Source organism: Coturnix japonica, chromosome 12 (genome assembly GCF_001577835.2).
Source record: "Coturnix japonica isolate 7356 chromosome 12, Coturnix japonica 2.1, whole genome shotgun sequence".
Taxonomy (NCBI): Eukaryota; Metazoa; Chordata; class Aves; order Galliformes; family Phasianidae; genus Coturnix; species Coturnix japonica.
In genome coordinates this window covers 10,909,153-10,925,208 of record NC_029527.1, presented here as the reverse complement: position 1 = coordinate 10,925,208, position 16,056 = coordinate 10,909,153, and the positions used below count along the sequence as shown (strand labels likewise).

Here is a 16,056-nt window from a genome sequence, read left to right as displayed (position 1 = left end):
TTATTACTGGGCTGGCTTGGGGCTTTTGGGGTGCCTTGCTGAATGGGGTAGACCAACCCACCCCAGAGAACTGCCCAGCACAGAGCCTGTCAGGAACAGGGGAGATCTTTCAGCTCTTACTTCCAGTAATGTGCACTGAACTGCTCCTGCGCTCTCACAGGAGTGGACCTCCAGAAGGTCTACCTTGATCACGAGCTCTTTTCACCTTTTGCGTATCAGAAACAACCTACAGAAAACCCCCTCACATCTACTAGGGAAAAGTTTAACACCATCCACTTACCCCAAAGAGATTTTCTCTGTGCCTGTTTGCTGGGAGAGCACAGCAGCAGCACAGCTCATTGCCTCCCACATCTGCCAGCCAGCAGCAGCACTGCACCCCAGGCTACATAGAGCTGCTGCCCCCAGCACAGAGCTCAAAGCCACACTGCTGCCAGGAGGGCTGTGGGTCCCTCTCTGTCTTCAGACTCAACACTGCCTTTTCACAAGGGCTCTGATCACCTCAATTGGTGTTTTGTGCAACTAAGACCACAATTCACACTCTATGCTGTTTTATTATTTTACTGGGCTTAGCACTGCTTTGCCCTCTTTTCCATGCTCTGGACCAAACATACGCAAATAGAGGTGACTCAACAGATGAAACACAATGCCAACTTTCTCTTTTATTTGCAGACAGAGGTTACAAGCTGATGTACAGAAACACCTGCTGGGTGACAACAGTTTTCTGCAGAGCAAGACCTGAGCACGGTTAATTTTCCTTAGTGATTTGGAATTATGACTGCATAAGGAGAACTAAAAACATAGGAAAAATATCAAGGTGAAGTCCAAATCACCAAATTTCAGCTCAGTTTGTCCATTCAGAGCCAGCACTGTTGGCTCTGGGCACAGAGGATGCTCACACTCAGCCCTACAAGCACCAAACCTCTGCATTTCTTTCCCATGGGTGGGAGTTGCCACGTGTCACTCTCAGTGACGTGGCCCTTCCCAACAGATACTCTGCCAGCGCTGCAATGAGATGTCACAGTGCTGACTTCTCCAAGGAGAGATGTGGAAGTGCTGCTTTCTGCTTGGTGTACTTGAGCGTAGGTGAAAGCATCTGCCTGCTGCTGCCTACCCAAGTGCCAGCCCTGGAAATGAAACAAGCAACTTGGTGCCTTTGCTCTGCTCAGTTGGCTCCCACTGCTCTCAGATTTTTTGCACTGTGTTCAGGTCTGTGGCTGCATCTCACATGGAACAGCCTCTTGCCACGAGGTGCGACAGTAAGCAACGTGCCAGCACCTCTCACCCTCATTTCTCAGTGAGATCATTTTATCACTCCTCCCCACCCCACATCTGCATTATCAACAGCTACTTGATTGCTGCTGCTTAAAATCTCACTGAAATTCTTGGAAGCATTGAGAAGCACCATTACAATGGTTGTGCAGGGGGTCCTCTCCCAGATGCCACCCCTTGGCCCTCTAAACCATGTGCCCACCTGGGATGTGAGGTGCAGGACACAGGTCCAGCAGGAGCACAATCAGCTGCAGCAGGTGATGACCCATCTCGTTCCACAGCTTTCAATCAACACTGCACTGCAGACTCTGGGATCACAGAAAGATCCAACCTTAATTATTTTTCCTCCTGCAACAGTGACTTGCCACAAACGCCATGAAAACTGCTCATTATGGATGTGCTGGTGTTGGCTGAGGATGCCGAAAGCATCCCATCAGGATGCAGCAGGACCTGCAGCAGGTGCTTCCTTTGGCTGTAGCAGATTCTTTTGCAAAACCTGGCCTGAAATATGGGATAGGGCATTATCATCTACAGCATAAAACCAGACTGCACCAGTGTCAGCACTGCTTGGACACTTTGTGCTGCATCAGAGCTTTCTGCTTCTGATTAAGCTGGGAGTTTCACAGCAGACTAAAGAGCTTCATGGGAGTTGAGCCCCCAAATCCTTTAGAAACCACTGAAAGCTGAGCACATCCAGCAGATTCCTGCAAGCTTTGCTCAATCACCCAAAGGCTCAAGAGATTCAAAGGCAGCCAGTAGGGATGCAGTTACACTCAGCACCCCTTGGTGCTGCGCTGCTTTACTCTGTCCATTGCTCACCCCACCCCAGCAGCCCTGTCCCTGCTCACATGTGCTTCCAGTTTTGTAGACGCCTGTTAAACCCCAAGCAGCATGGTGGAGATGGATGTTTTTCCCATCCCACCATGAGCTGGAAGACCTGTAGCACACAACTTTATGCTCCCCAGCTCTGTGTTGTACCTCGGTTAAAGCAGGAGCAGGCAGCTACATTAGTGCCCATGCACCATTTGGAGGAGCTGATGAGCAATCCCAGACATGCTGTAAGGGGCTGTACAAGGAGGCTGGAGCCCGGCTGCAGCCACCTGGAGTATAGCCTGCCCACCCAGCAGCACGCACACAGGCTGCCTGCTTGCCAAGGAAGATTTTCACATTTCCCTCTCAATCTTAATTTAAATTTGGGAAGACAGAAAATTAACGAAGTCTGAGTTATAACTGGAAACCGTTTGCTTTCCTGGTGGAAATGGAACGTTTCCTAATGAACCTCCCCTCCCCCTGTGCCGCTCGGCTCGGGATGCAAATATTGCTGTGAGTTTATCAATCTGGGGCTTGTTTCACGCCGTTTGCAATGCTAATGAGTAAACCAATTTTGACATATTATGTAAGCCAGTTTCTGAAACAGAGATTCTTGGCAGGCCAAATGTAAACACAGACACCCTCTTGCATCCAATTTAAATGAGCATGTTGCTGAAAGTGCTCAGGGCTTGATTCTGTTGACTTCTTCCTGATTTACTCCAATGTAAAAAAAAAAAAAAGAAAGAAAAAGAGAGCACAGCAACCAGCAAAAAAATAAAAATAAAAAAAATAAAAAAAACACCCTTCAATTCAATTACTAATTCAATTTGCAAAATTGATCTAATTTTGTAAGATGGGAATACACTGGGATAAGCTAATGCAGGGTGGTGGCTGGGGCACCGTGTGAGCAGCAGCACAGCCTACAATAGGAACACATGCACCACTCCAGATGAGATAAGGGAGGAGATGGCAGCTCTCCTCTCCCAGCCTCACCAACTATATTCTGGTCCGAGCAGTGTCCACAAGGATCTCCTTCTATCCTCCATGCTCTTCCACCACAGCTTTGCAGGAGGACATGGCACACCCCATGAACCACCTGGTCCACCATGAGATCCCAAGACTGGCAGCTGGCCCCAGCACCAGGCAGCTGGACATCCCATGGATGGATCACATCCAACTTGTGCAGGCTATGAGAGAGCACAGCAACATGAAAGGCAGGGGCAGAAAACAGCAAAGCCCCACTGCATGCATCCCAGTGAGGGAGGAATGAGCTGAAGGTCATAAGCTTGTGATGTAGAGTCAGGGGTAGCAGAAAGAAGCGGGATGCATTTTAAAAGTCCCTTTTAAAAACAAACAAGCTAAAAACAGACCCAGCTAACAAAACCCATTGTACTAGAGAGCTGGACAGGATTCATTAAAGAGAAGAAGGGCTGGAATCAGACCTCTCATTTGCACTTTTCCCAGCACCATCTGGAGCATCTGCCCTTGCCAAGAGCACAGCATATTTCTATCGAAAACCAGAAGCAAATGGGGCAGCAGCATACCTGGAAGTGGCCTCTAACCTGCTAACAGCTCCAGAGATCTCCAGTGTGCTTTAAAGCTAAAACACAGGTGTGAGGCTGAACTGTGCTGCTCCTGCCACTGCGGAAGAAAAGCAATAAGAGACGCTCTGCTGAGAGGTCAGGAATGCTGCTGCAGAGATTATTTATTGCACGTGTCAGAGACACCACTGGGCATCAGAGCCACGAAACACAACCTCACAGTCCGGTGTCACATCACAACAACAGGACCATGGTATCGTTAATCACGCTTGGCTCTTTTACATAATAAAACAGAGCAAGAGGAAGAACACTTTCAGCCTCCAAGCAAATATCCCGTCCTGAGCCTTCAGCAATGAGAGCAAACCTGAGAGCTCTTTCCTTCATGCTGCGCAGGGCTTTCAAGCTATGATCAGAAGCAGCCCAAGTGACAGACACTTGCTGGCTCATCAAGTTCTGCCCTGCAAGCTGGAAAGCACACAGTTGCTAAGGTAATGCAAGGTTGTGAGGCATAAGGGAAAGCTTAATGCTGTCTATACACGAAGAATGGTGAGCGCTTGGATAGAGAACAGCGAGTCAGGGGACCCCACTTGGGAAGTCCTTGCTGTCCATCCAGACACGCCCTTCATTTCTGATGGGGTTCTTGCTTGCTTCCCCACCTGCCTTTATCATCTTGCTTTGTGTGTCCAACATTACGAACATTAAGTTCTGTGCCTCTAAAATACCAGACAGTAGAAAATTACAAAACAAAAATAGCCTGAATGCCAAATGGTTACGGACCCGATGATGAAAACAGCGTCTAAGAGTGAATCAGATGAATTTATATTGTAATTTTTGTAGCTATTTAACAGGAAGAATGAAAAAAAAAAAATCTAATTACTGTCAACTGTATATTTTCAGCTACCCAGCCAGAGTGCTGTTATTAAGCTACTGCATAATTGCCTCTTTTACTCTGCTTCCCACAGAAGTTATGTTATTTCACTCATAGTTAAACTCATAATATTGGCTTCATAACTAACCCTGCCAATCCAAATCCCCAGGCTGGAGCAAGGATAAAAATAGCAGTGTTATTTCTTCCCTCAGCTTTCACTCAAAGCCCTTTGCACGAGCCCTGGGGCTGCAGTTCACAGGGGTCACAGCCATCCCACCTGCTGCTGCCCATGGGAACACAGATCCAGCATGGAGCAGAGACAAAGGTGATCACCACCTGCTCTGCACATCCTAGCAAAGCTTGCCCATCTCCTCCCCATAGAGGGAGAGCTGCAGTGAGGTAGTTCATGTATGGCTGAGCCCTATCTCTAAACCTAAAACTTTCAGCCCACCCAGGACCTCAAGCCAGCACTGAGCACTGATGCTTATAAAACCTGCAGGTGCACGACAAGTACAGGTTTCTTTCTTCTCTGAACAGCAAGCACTAGATTGTACCTGAAATAACAGAACATGCCATAACATCAAACTCCATATTCATGTACCAAAGCCATTCACTGAGACAGCTGTCAAAAAATAACAAAAATATAAAAACCAAAATTCATCTGCACATTTACTTGTGAGACTGACACAAAGCACTGTGCTGTTACCCATCTGAATTTTGGAGGTTTCAGCTGTCTGAACTTGCTCTTAATCCATGGGACAGACTCTCCCTGCTGTCCCAGCATGGTCCTTCCCTACAACAGCTTCAGGACAGCCAGACTCTTAGTGCCACATCCTTGTGCCCAGCAGGAAGTTCCTCTTGCCTTGGATTTGGGGCACACAGGGGGGGTCACACCCTGCTTCCAGCTCCAGTTTGGGCAAGGTGATAAGGCTGGAAAGGGTGAAGGAAGCTGGGTTTGGTCCTACAGTCCCCATCTCTGTCTCTGGAGACACCAGCCCTGTGCCAGGGTTGCTCTCTGGTGGGCACGCACAGAAACTGCTGAGAGCTGGTGAGAACAGAAAGGAAAGTTTCCTAAAGCAGTTGCACATGCAGCCTGTGTGCGCAGCTGTGTCTGTAGGGGACACACAGGAGATGGCTTTGGCTCACTGCTTTCTCTTTTGACAGAGCCACCAAGCTGCATTGCTAACACCTTCACTTTAATACTTGAGATAAGAGGATGCAAAGTTTATGTCACTGCACAGCCCCAATGCTCTCGCACAAACCAGCATAGATATTTTAGATAGATATCCATATTAGATCTTTCACTAACAGTGTCCAAGTACAAGATGAGAGTAAAAGGCAACCAAAGCTACCAGATACAGGGGAACTCAGCATCTCAAACACTGAAGTCAGAGACTTCTGATCTTCCTCTATTTCTCCAGACTTGTGGTGCATCCCTTTAGCTCTGTCACCTCTTCATCCCCAGAGACAAGAAGGAATGAGAGTCTCAGGTTGTCCTCTGCTCCTCCTGATGTGGCACAATGCTTTTTGGCAGCTTCCTGTCAATCTGCAGTAGGTCCTTCAGGAGCAATCTGGAAGAGGAGAGGTCACATAAACACAAGGTATAGCAAAGCCAAGCAAATTTTTCAGGCACAGCTTTCAGATCTGAACTCTGCCCTGAGCATGCAATGAAGTTTGTGCAAGGCATCACTCCTGCAGCTCCAGCAGTCAGTCCCCCATTGCCCCATTTCCCTCTGATCTGCAACAGTAGGGATCCATCACAGAAGTAAAACACAGCTCCTTCTGATGGCCCCCACTATGCAATGAACATGCATTGCATGCTTGGGAGCAGGGCCATGTGCGCACCTCATGATGCAGGACACTTGCACTTAGCTCCTGTGATGGAGGTGTTTCTAGTCACACCCAAAGGAGTAGACGGTCCCATGGGACAAGGGGACACTGAAGGATCTCCACATGGAGAAAGAAGCTGGAGAAGGCAGCAGGTTTGTCATTTGGGTGCAATGCCCAAGCAGACAGGGGAATGCAGGACCAAGTGGCTGTGCCATTATACTGGTCATCTGCTTAATTAAGATACACTGACTACCGAAGGTCATAAGTACACCCATCTTGCATGGTCTCAGTGCTCAGTTAAATCAGTCATACCCAAGACAAAATCAAGACCGAGACAGGTGCAAAGAAGCAATAATATCTTACCAGAATCATCACCAGTGGAGGCCTTCCAAACATCAGCTTCAGGAGGGCTGGGTGGTGAAGTACTGTATTTCCCCTGCGAATGAAGGGGAACGGTGCAGTTTTTTAAGTTTCTCATTAGGCAGCTGCAAACGTCCTGTAGGTGGAACATCCCTGTGGGTTTCAGGAGACTGTTCTTGTCCAAGCACCAGAAAGCTTCTGTGCAGATCAGCTCACTGTCCTTAGGTTTTCATACATATAGAACTCAAACATTTGTAATTATTTTTTTGACATGAGAGACCCCCAGGAGCACTCAATGGGTTTGCACTGCAGACAACGGTCTCACCCAGTAAGCTCTCATCTAATTGGTCTGCACCAGTCATTTCCAGTACAGCATCCCACAAAAGTCTGATGGTCCAGTACGTGCTTGGTGGGAACGTATGCAAGCTTATTCAAAATCTTGACAAATATTTTAAAGGGTGAATTTGAGCTGAGACTGAGATGAAAGGTGTTAGGTTATCAGACTCAGTGGGTGGCATGTTAATGAGTTCCTAACTAGCGGGTATAAGTGAGAGGTTTTATCTATGGCTGAAAGAAGAATGGAGTTCAGAGCGCAATGGATATTCCTGAGTAGGTCCTCATACACACACACTTATTTGATGCCAGCACCTACAGAAATACACACAGTGCAACTGTTTCAGAACAGCCCAGTGTCTGGACAAGCCTATCAAATTTGGTTTTCTGGAACAACAACAACAACAAAAGCCCAGACAGAGAAGAAAGTAATTTCAGAGCGTTTCCAGGAGGACTGCTTGGTTCACAGGCAAGAAAATGCACTGACATGTGGAAGAACAGCGGAGGTCCCATTTTTGACATCACCTGTTTACGAATGTTGTTCAACTCGACAAACCCTCCTTCCTTTCCTTTACTACCATTCCTTCCTTTTTTATCATTACAGCCCATATTCAGAGTTGAAAAAGACTTTCTGCTCAGTGCCTGAGTTTCTGAAGTCAGGAGGCAGGGAAGCAGGATCCTTTTACTGCATTTTCTCTTGCTTTCTCCGACATCCACTTTTCCTGACAGTGACATCAAAGCAGTTACAGTTCTTTGCATCTACTGTAGCTTAAGTTGTTTTACAGCAATTTTCCTCATTTAAGAAGAACCTTCCCTTCTCCTTAAAGTGATTAGAAATGTCACTCACGCTCCCCTCTGGATGAGAATTGAACTATTCCCAACAGCCACTCAAAAAAATACATAATCACCGTAATTACTGGTGGCATCTAATTAACATTCAACTTCCTCTCTACAGCGGCTACAGCTGGACAACCCATTTATTTCAGTCCAAACCAAATGCTCTCCTCATTCTTTCCTGTCACCAGCAGCAGCCCATCCGTGTCCACCTTCACGGACATGTCAGCTGGGCAGCAGCAGCCCCTAACCAACACCCCATGCAAATACAGGGACTCACTCATACTAATTATATAGCTGATGGAGCTGTTAGCTGCCTCAATCAGGACTTGCCCCCAGAAAAGAAAAAAAAGGCAGCAGAGCTGCCCAGCACCGAGCACTCATTCTGAACAAATTGGAGTATATATAAATCCATTGCACCCTACTTGCTTCAGGCTGATACTGGTGTTTCTTCGTAGCTCTTTCTACCCTCATCCATTAGTCTGGCAATTTATTAATTCTCTTTTATTCTCCAGACAGATGTCTCCAGACACTTGTCCTGCTAGGAAAAGCAACGCCTGCTGCTGCCATCTAGATGAGCTCCACCTCATTAGCTCTCTGTTTCTTTCCAAAACTTTGCTGAAAATATATTTGCTCTCTTTTGCTCACACCTCTCCATTTTCCTCTCTCCGCTATTATCCCCCTAATTATATTATTTCATCCTATAATAAATGTAGTGCTTATAGGAACGATGCTCTGCAAAATTACCTTGTATTTGCATTAACATTTGGGCTTTTATCATTACACAGAATAGATAAAGGGGGATAAGAAGCAATCTGACAGTTATCAGGAGGAAGCTCTAGCTCAGCTTTTCCCAGGCTTGAAAATGACTAACTCTTTTATGTTGCCTCCCCCAGTTCCATTTGTCACCTTTGGCACCAACCTCTGCAGCAGCCTCTCCCCCTATGGGGGCATCATCAGCAATCCCAGCACCAACACAACCATCGTTATCTACTGAGCAGTAAAGCTCCTCTGAAATGGTTTGGGGAGAGATGGACAATCAAGTTCCCAGCTCCACAAAAAGACAGCACCCAAGATGTGATGGACTTGGGAAACATTTGAGGCAAGCTGATGTTCAAACATTATGAAAATGCCCCAGCTCTATCAGGTCACATCAAGCCCAGATGGATTAGAGAACTGAAATCTCAGCCTTTCATAAAAATCAAACCACTGCTGTGCACTCCCACTGGCTGTCCATGAGCACTCATCTTTGAAGGATTAATTGCAAAGCAGTATGCTTTCCTGTTTTAATTGCCAGTAAAGCAGAATATACCCAGTTTAACACCAGGGAAAGAGCTGGATGTGCTGTGTCCCAATGCAAGGCACAGCTTGGCAGTCAGACCAGCAACTTGTTGGTGAGCACTGGTTCTACCCGAGCCCTGTTGATCTGCAGTTCAGTGCTCCTCACTGTGCTGTTCACAAAAGCACATCACTTCTGCAAGTACTCTCAGCACAGGCAGCGTGGGTGTTCTTTTTCCTCTTTCTTTTTAAAGAAAAGTAAATTTTCAGAAGGAAAACAGTCTCTTCGAAACCACACCGTGCTACCTAAATGAGCTGAAGCTGGCCAGCAGACTCAAATGAATCCCTGTACCTTGTTGAGGTTGGGTGGGCAGCTACCACACAAGCTGACTCACAGCTGAGTTATTTCAGCTGATGCTTAAAGACAGGACTTGCAGCCAATAAAACAAACATCCTGCTCAAACTAATTGCCCTCCCCAGCAGCCAGGCAGGTAGCAAGCTATCACTTCAAATCTCAGCTAGCACTCACCAGCATCTCTAAGTGCTCCTTGTCTCCCCTCGAGGCAATTAACTCCTAGCTCTCTGACAGCTTCTATCTCCAAAAAGCAGTTCCCATTTTACTGGCACAGGACTTTGTGTTTGTATCTCCAGCTTCCATGCTTTTACTCCCTTTCCTCTGCAGGGCTTTGTATGTGTTTGTGTCTGGGTGTGCGTTTTCTCACCCCAGTGAATTCATTATTTATGGAGCCGAAAGAGCAAAGCTCCTCAAATGGCTGTTAGTCATTTGGCTCCTCTGCTTGTCTCTCAGAGGCATAATAAACATTAGGGGAAAGCAGATATCAGGCTCAACTGGGCTGCTCAAGGGGAAATAGAGACACATAGAGGGCGCAGTGTGCTGAGCTGCCTGCCCAACCCCAGCTTCCAGCCCCAGCACAGCACACGGGGCTCTGTGCATGAAAGGATGCTCTGGGCCAGCACCTTCCCAGGGTCGCTGCTAGTTAGGATTTAACAGCACCGCTGAGCGGCACTAGATATTCTCGCTTAAAAAGCACAAGTATGGGCATTAGCACACCTTGTTCCCTTGCTCTGACCACCTCTACAGAGCATCCACGTGCAGCACTGCCTCTTGCCGGCACAGCAGCGCTGCTAGTCCAGGCTCCTCACCATTGAGAACACACAGGGCAGCTCTGAATAACCTCCACAACAGCCAGACAGTGAAACTAACTTACTTCCTATCACTAATTTTGAGGAAGAGGCCTTCCTAACCAGCAAGCTTTGATCAGGCTTGAGCTGGCACAGCACACTGCTACTCCACTGCCCAGGCTCACTATTAAGCCTCTCCACAGATGAGAAATACCTCCAAACAGACATGATGTTCCAGGCTTTATTGAACTCTGATTCGAGCAGCCAACCACAGCCTACAGGAGCCCCACATCCTGACCAGCAGCACAGCTACAACCACCCCAACCACACAGCACCAATATGGAGCAACACCACCGCCAACCACTACCAGCTCAGCATCCCACCCAGAGGGACCACAATCCCCCAAACCCCCCCGCCCTATGGCAAAGCCTTTGGGCTGGTATATATTTTCCAACTTATTGCACTTGGCTCTCCTGGTGCTGACTGCCTGCAGATATGTCCAGCTGCTGTACATCAACAGAGCAGTAGATGAGCATGCAGGGCCAACAAACCCCACTCCAAACCACTGACAAATCCTCCTCTTATTATTTCCCTGGTGCACACAGTGTGCTTTTCTTTATTATCATCACAGTCAGTCATCCTGCAGGTCTGCCCGCTGCTAGAAGGGAAGCAGAGGAGCCTCATGTCAGAAAGTCACTGTTTGTTCCAGAAGCTGAGGAATTTGCTTACGAAAAGCTGCACTGCATTGTACTGGAGCACCTGGCCCCGCTTCCTACAATGGCACTTCATAAGAAAATCTCTCCTGAGAAAGGAAAGTAAATGCCTGCAGAATACAGCTTGGAGCACAGTGCATTAAGGGCTTCATAGCATAGAATTACGCTGGCTATCTTGGTAGACCAGAAAAAAATAAATCTATTATTAATACTTAAAGAGAAGGAAGGAAATGGTAGTTCCATTGATTTCAGGTCTCAGTCACATCTTGCCCCTTGTCACAGCTGTTTTATGCCACATCTCTTCCTTCAAGGCACAACCTGCTCCTCCTTCCTCGCAGAGGAAAGACAATATATTGACTTCTGTTTATGCAGAACTTGCTGTTAATGTCACCAGAACAGTGAGGGTTGAGAGGAGCCTCAAGCAGAGGCAGAGCCTGGGGCAGGGTCAGAATGCCCATTTCTGGCAGATGTTTGTCTGACTTCTGACTCCCAGCAATTGCAAATCCACAGCTTCCCAGGGCACACCTATCCCAGTGCTTCTCAACCCTCACATTCAAGTTACATATCTTAATATCATTTCTGCCCATCCCATCCTCCACAGACACAGAGAGCTGCCCGTTCCCTTCTTTTCTACAACAGTTCTGGTGGACTCGGGCTCAATGCATTTCCTCTCCTTGAGACCAAGCAACCTTAGTCCTACAGCTTTTTTCTCCCTACAGCTTCTATTCTCAGCTCATTTTTGCTGTGCTTTTCTGGGTTGTGTTTCCCTAGTCACCTCTATATGAGGAATAATAACCCAAAAAACAGGATGCTTTCCCAAGGTCTTCTCAGCAAGAAACAAAGCAGGAAGGAACACTTCTCCTCCCCATCAGGCAGCCCTCAACCCACTGCATCCCCACAACTATTTGGCTTTTCTATTACTTCCAACCTACATTGCATCAAGCCACACACCACAGTTTATTTACCTTTAAAAGCACTTACTGGCCACTTTGGCTTGCCTCAAGCACCCTTTCAATCCCACCCTGACCATCCATCTACTCACAAGCCACAGAAGAAGCAGCAGCCACCAGCAAGGACCAGATTTAGGGCTGACTTACACAAACATATCACCTACACAGCTTGGATTTACATCAGCCACCTGGCCAACAACACTGCTTGTTCTGCCTTCCTCCCCTACAAGCAACTGCTAATGAAGTCTCTGCAGATGCAACTGCTGATGGTTTCTGAACCTGTCAGCCTGCTTGGCCTGAGCCCACCTGCACTGAGTTAGGCCATCAGCATTTGGTGGTTCAGATTTGCAGCTGAACTTTGTCCCTTACTGTATGTTGAACAGCTTGGCATGCAGTTATCTTCTACCAGAGCTGGGCAGAACATTAAGATGAATATAGCTCCAATTCCCCAAACAATTGCTAACAAATTACTGCTGGAAGGAGCAGCATTATACTAATAGTAATACACTTCTTCCCTGGCTGTGTGGTTGTTCTCAGGCTGTGATGGTGCTTATTGTGTGCAGCACTATTCAAGCCTGGCTCTGGGCTTATTTAACTCACATGTTATCTTCAGGTTTGCTGCAAGTCTTGTGACCATTTCTAAAATTCCTTCCTTTTCTCATAGAAACTGGCTCTGAATTACAGCTCATTCAGGCAAAAAAATACCCCACCAAATTGTAAAAAAAATCAGAACTCATAAATTATGAGCAATAAATTTACAGACAATACAAGAGGATGAGCTTCCCTACCAAGAACACAACATACCAGCAACCCTGCATGAAGTGAAATGATGCAAGACAAGGTCTGACACCCCCAGGTCTCAGCAGCATGCAGTGATTTGTGACTTCAGCCCTCACATCCATGCCCAACCTGCTGGCATGCATTTGTAGCAGCACATATGGTGGCTACGCAGCAGAATACCTGATTTGCACAAGCACAAATTCTCATGAAAATCATAAATGCACAATTAGCAGAGACAGGTTTTTAGTTTGGGGGAAAAGAAAAAGGGAAAAGGACTGAAGAATATCTGATGTGACATTTAAAACCTCACAGTCACCTTGAAGCTGCAAATGAACATGCTCATCATCTTTTTGTGTGTGTGCAGCTGTATTTTTAATTTCAGTTGTTCCAGCTTTATGAAAAACATGTTAGAAATTTAAAAAAGCCTCTTTATTTGTAAGACAGCAGTTTGGTTTTCTTTTATAGCGTTTGCATTGTTTTGTTTAATTTTGCAGGACACCAAAATGAAGACTGGGATCAAAGAGTGATTTCATTAGAGCTGATAGGTTTTATAGATCTCTACAAAGTTCTACCATTGCCTGAAGATGTTTTAATGCACGAAAGATCTTTACATTTCCAGCCTGCCAGTTCCTGTTACAATTAATAACTGCAGCCATAAGAGGATGGCTGCTCCTTACCTGAGCTGTGATTTTAGCACCCAGCTTGGAGGCGAGATGTTCCTATTTGCAGCAGGCAATCTGGGACTCACTTGGATATGTGTCAGCCAGGTCACTTACAGCAGATGACATCAGGACCCGTGGCGTGGGTTAGCTGAAACTGCAAATGCTTCTCTGTACCTCATGAAAGGATGAGTGGGAAATCACTGGTGCCATGCTTATTTCACTCGGTCACATGGTCTATAGTAATTTTCTTTAATGTTGTTTTCATTGTTTCTAGCTGGAGTTTGCTGTAAAAGGATTATCAGACAAAGTTTGGCAACATACACAGTACGTGACTTCAGATGTACGCAGGTTGAAGTGAGGCCTTGTGGGCACTGTTACTAAGAGGTATCAAACCAAATCCATTTACTCAGCTTTTGGGGTCATCAGTGCCATTTCACAGAATGGCCTAGGATGTAAAGGACAACAATGCTCATCTGGTTCCAAGCACCCTGCTACGTGCAGGGTCACCAACCACCAGATCAGGCTGCCACATCCAAACCAGCCTTGAATGCCTCCAGAGATCCACAACCTCATTGGGCAACAGAGGTCAGACTCTCCCCTCAAATTGATATCCATAAAGTGCCAGGAGTGGATAGGGGAAACAGGCTATGACATTACTTTTGATTTAAACTGCGTTTTGCAGCTGAGAACTTGCTCTATCAAACAGTGTTACTGTGCTCTTTGAATCAGTTATAGTTTCCATGGAAATAAATAGGATGCATTAATTTTGGAGCAACCTATGTATTTATAGGACACGATTACAAACTGAGTGCACCATCTCTGTAGCCCACAGCAATACCAGCTGCTGACAGCACACTCCCACATTAGCACAGGCAGAAATATGTGGTTCCCATAGATGTCTTACGTGGCCAATCCAGGTTAAGAACTCATACCCTGGAAGAAATCTCTGGCTTCTTCTGCCATTCTTTTAACTCCTTTCTGGGTTCCATCTCATGCATATTAAGACTTCCCAGTGTTATTAGGGTAAAACAATGCTCTGCTAACCTCAATTTGAATTTGATGCCTATGAAGAAAGCAACTAGGAATAGCTTCCCATGGGAGCACCAGGTCTATGCAGTGACCAGAGACATCACTAAACCATGCCTTGGGGTGAGCCCCATGGTATCACAACTGCTCCTTGACTAAATTCAGCAGATACAGCTTTCTGCAGTGCCTGTGCTATTTCAAGGCTCCCATCCTGTATACAGAAATGATAAAGACAGGTGAAAGCCACTCTGTAGTAAAAGGCATTTGGAAGCCCAGATCACTTTTGGTGTATTTGTGAGCCCCAGCGTAAGGTGGAATGATACAAAGATGGTAACAGATATTCAAAAGGTCGTTTACAAGGAAAAACTCACCAATATGGATGCCCTCACTAGGAAATGCTGAGGTAACTTCCACCAGGGAGCAATCTCCAAGAGATGCTGCCTTAGTGGTGGTCAGCCCTTAAATGAGGTCTAGAGGAGGTGGAGTCAAGCTCTACCCCTTCTGGGAGCACAGCTAAATTACTCTCACCTGTGCTCCCACAGCTGACCCGACACTTGCCTCAGCTGGTTAATCAGAGGTTCAGGCTGTGATTACCAATTTCCCATACACCCAGGAAGCCCAAAAGATAATTAGAGAGTTTTGGTGTTTCCCAGTGCACTGGATAGTGTGTTTTGGAGGAGGTAGAATGCAAAGGAAAGAGCAAGAGCTGCATCTTCCCTAGAGCTTACGGCACATAAGAACATAATACCGGTATTTAGCAATCTCGTCATTGCTATAATCCAAGCAAAGTCACAGCTGAGGCCTTATGGGGCTTTGATTTTAGAGCTCAGCCCTTGTAAACAAGCTGGCTGAACTAAGGGGATGGATAAAGGCAGTGGGAGATTTTTCCTCTGCAAAGAGCAGGGGGAAAAAAAAATGTCTTGAAAAAAACCTCATCACAAACCCAGGCCCCTATTTAAGCAATTTCTTTCCAAAATTTTGAAGAGAATTTCATTTCCTCTTGAACTCGACATGAAAGCAGACACTGTGTTTGGGTTAATGAGCACCAGAAGTAATAAAAGCAATTAAAATAATACTGTCACCGAAGATAGAGCTGTCTGTGTGGAGCAGCCTTCCAGGTTTTGGTGGATGTGGTGATAAAGCACAAATATTTATGAGCTGAATGCTGCCGTTTCTGCACTCCAACCAACACGGCAGGATTACAGCACAGTGCTGTAACAGATAAGCTCTTCTGCTCAGCCCTCTCTGCCAGGGGAGCAGCAGCAGCTGCGTTGTGCCATCCCGTGTCTCTCCTGACCACAGCGTTAGGCAAAGGCAAATGAAAATGTGAGGCAGGATAACAGTGCTCAATAAACAGTGAAAAATCTCAAGGTAACTTTTGAAGTGATAAATTGAACTGCTGCACAGACATACTGAAGAGAAAGCCCTATTTATATCGCAGCAATGGGGCTGGTGTGTCATCAGAAGGAACAGCCTTGAGATCTCCATAGAGGAAAAGAAGTACTACTCGTTTACAGCCAAGCACATGAAGGAATTTCTTGCCAGACCCTTGCAGAAAGCCTGACCCCAGCCAGGAATGAAGCCCTGGTTCCTCAGCAGTGTGAACCTGTCTTAGAAGAAATGCCCTGGCAGTGGAAATCTGTACATAGCAAATACTCC

The 16,056-nt window shown here is 46.4% G+C and overlaps 1 protein-coding gene and 1 long non-coding RNA gene across 5 annotated transcripts in view; both read right to left on the bottom strand.

The window, feature by feature from the left end:
- Positions 1-16,056, bottom strand: part of SYNPR (synaptoporin) — a 76,655-nt gene that overhangs the window by 31,527 nt on the left and 29,072 nt on the right. The gene's annotated exons all lie outside the window — the stretch shown is intronic.
- Positions 3,767-14,823, bottom strand: LOC107319986. Of its 3 annotated transcripts, none has more exons than XR_001558067.1 (4): positions 14,769-14,823; positions 13,387-13,655; positions 6,682-6,754; positions 3,767-6,059 (listed from the first exon to the last, which is right to left on the bottom strand). It is a non-coding gene; the product is annotated as an uncharacterized LOC107319986 (long non-coding RNA). The 3 variants fall into 3 exon arrangements; XR_004308775.1 differs by having other exon boundaries at positions 13,387-13,545; positions 14,769-14,822; XR_004308774.1 differs by having other exon boundaries at positions 13,387-13,539; positions 14,769-14,820.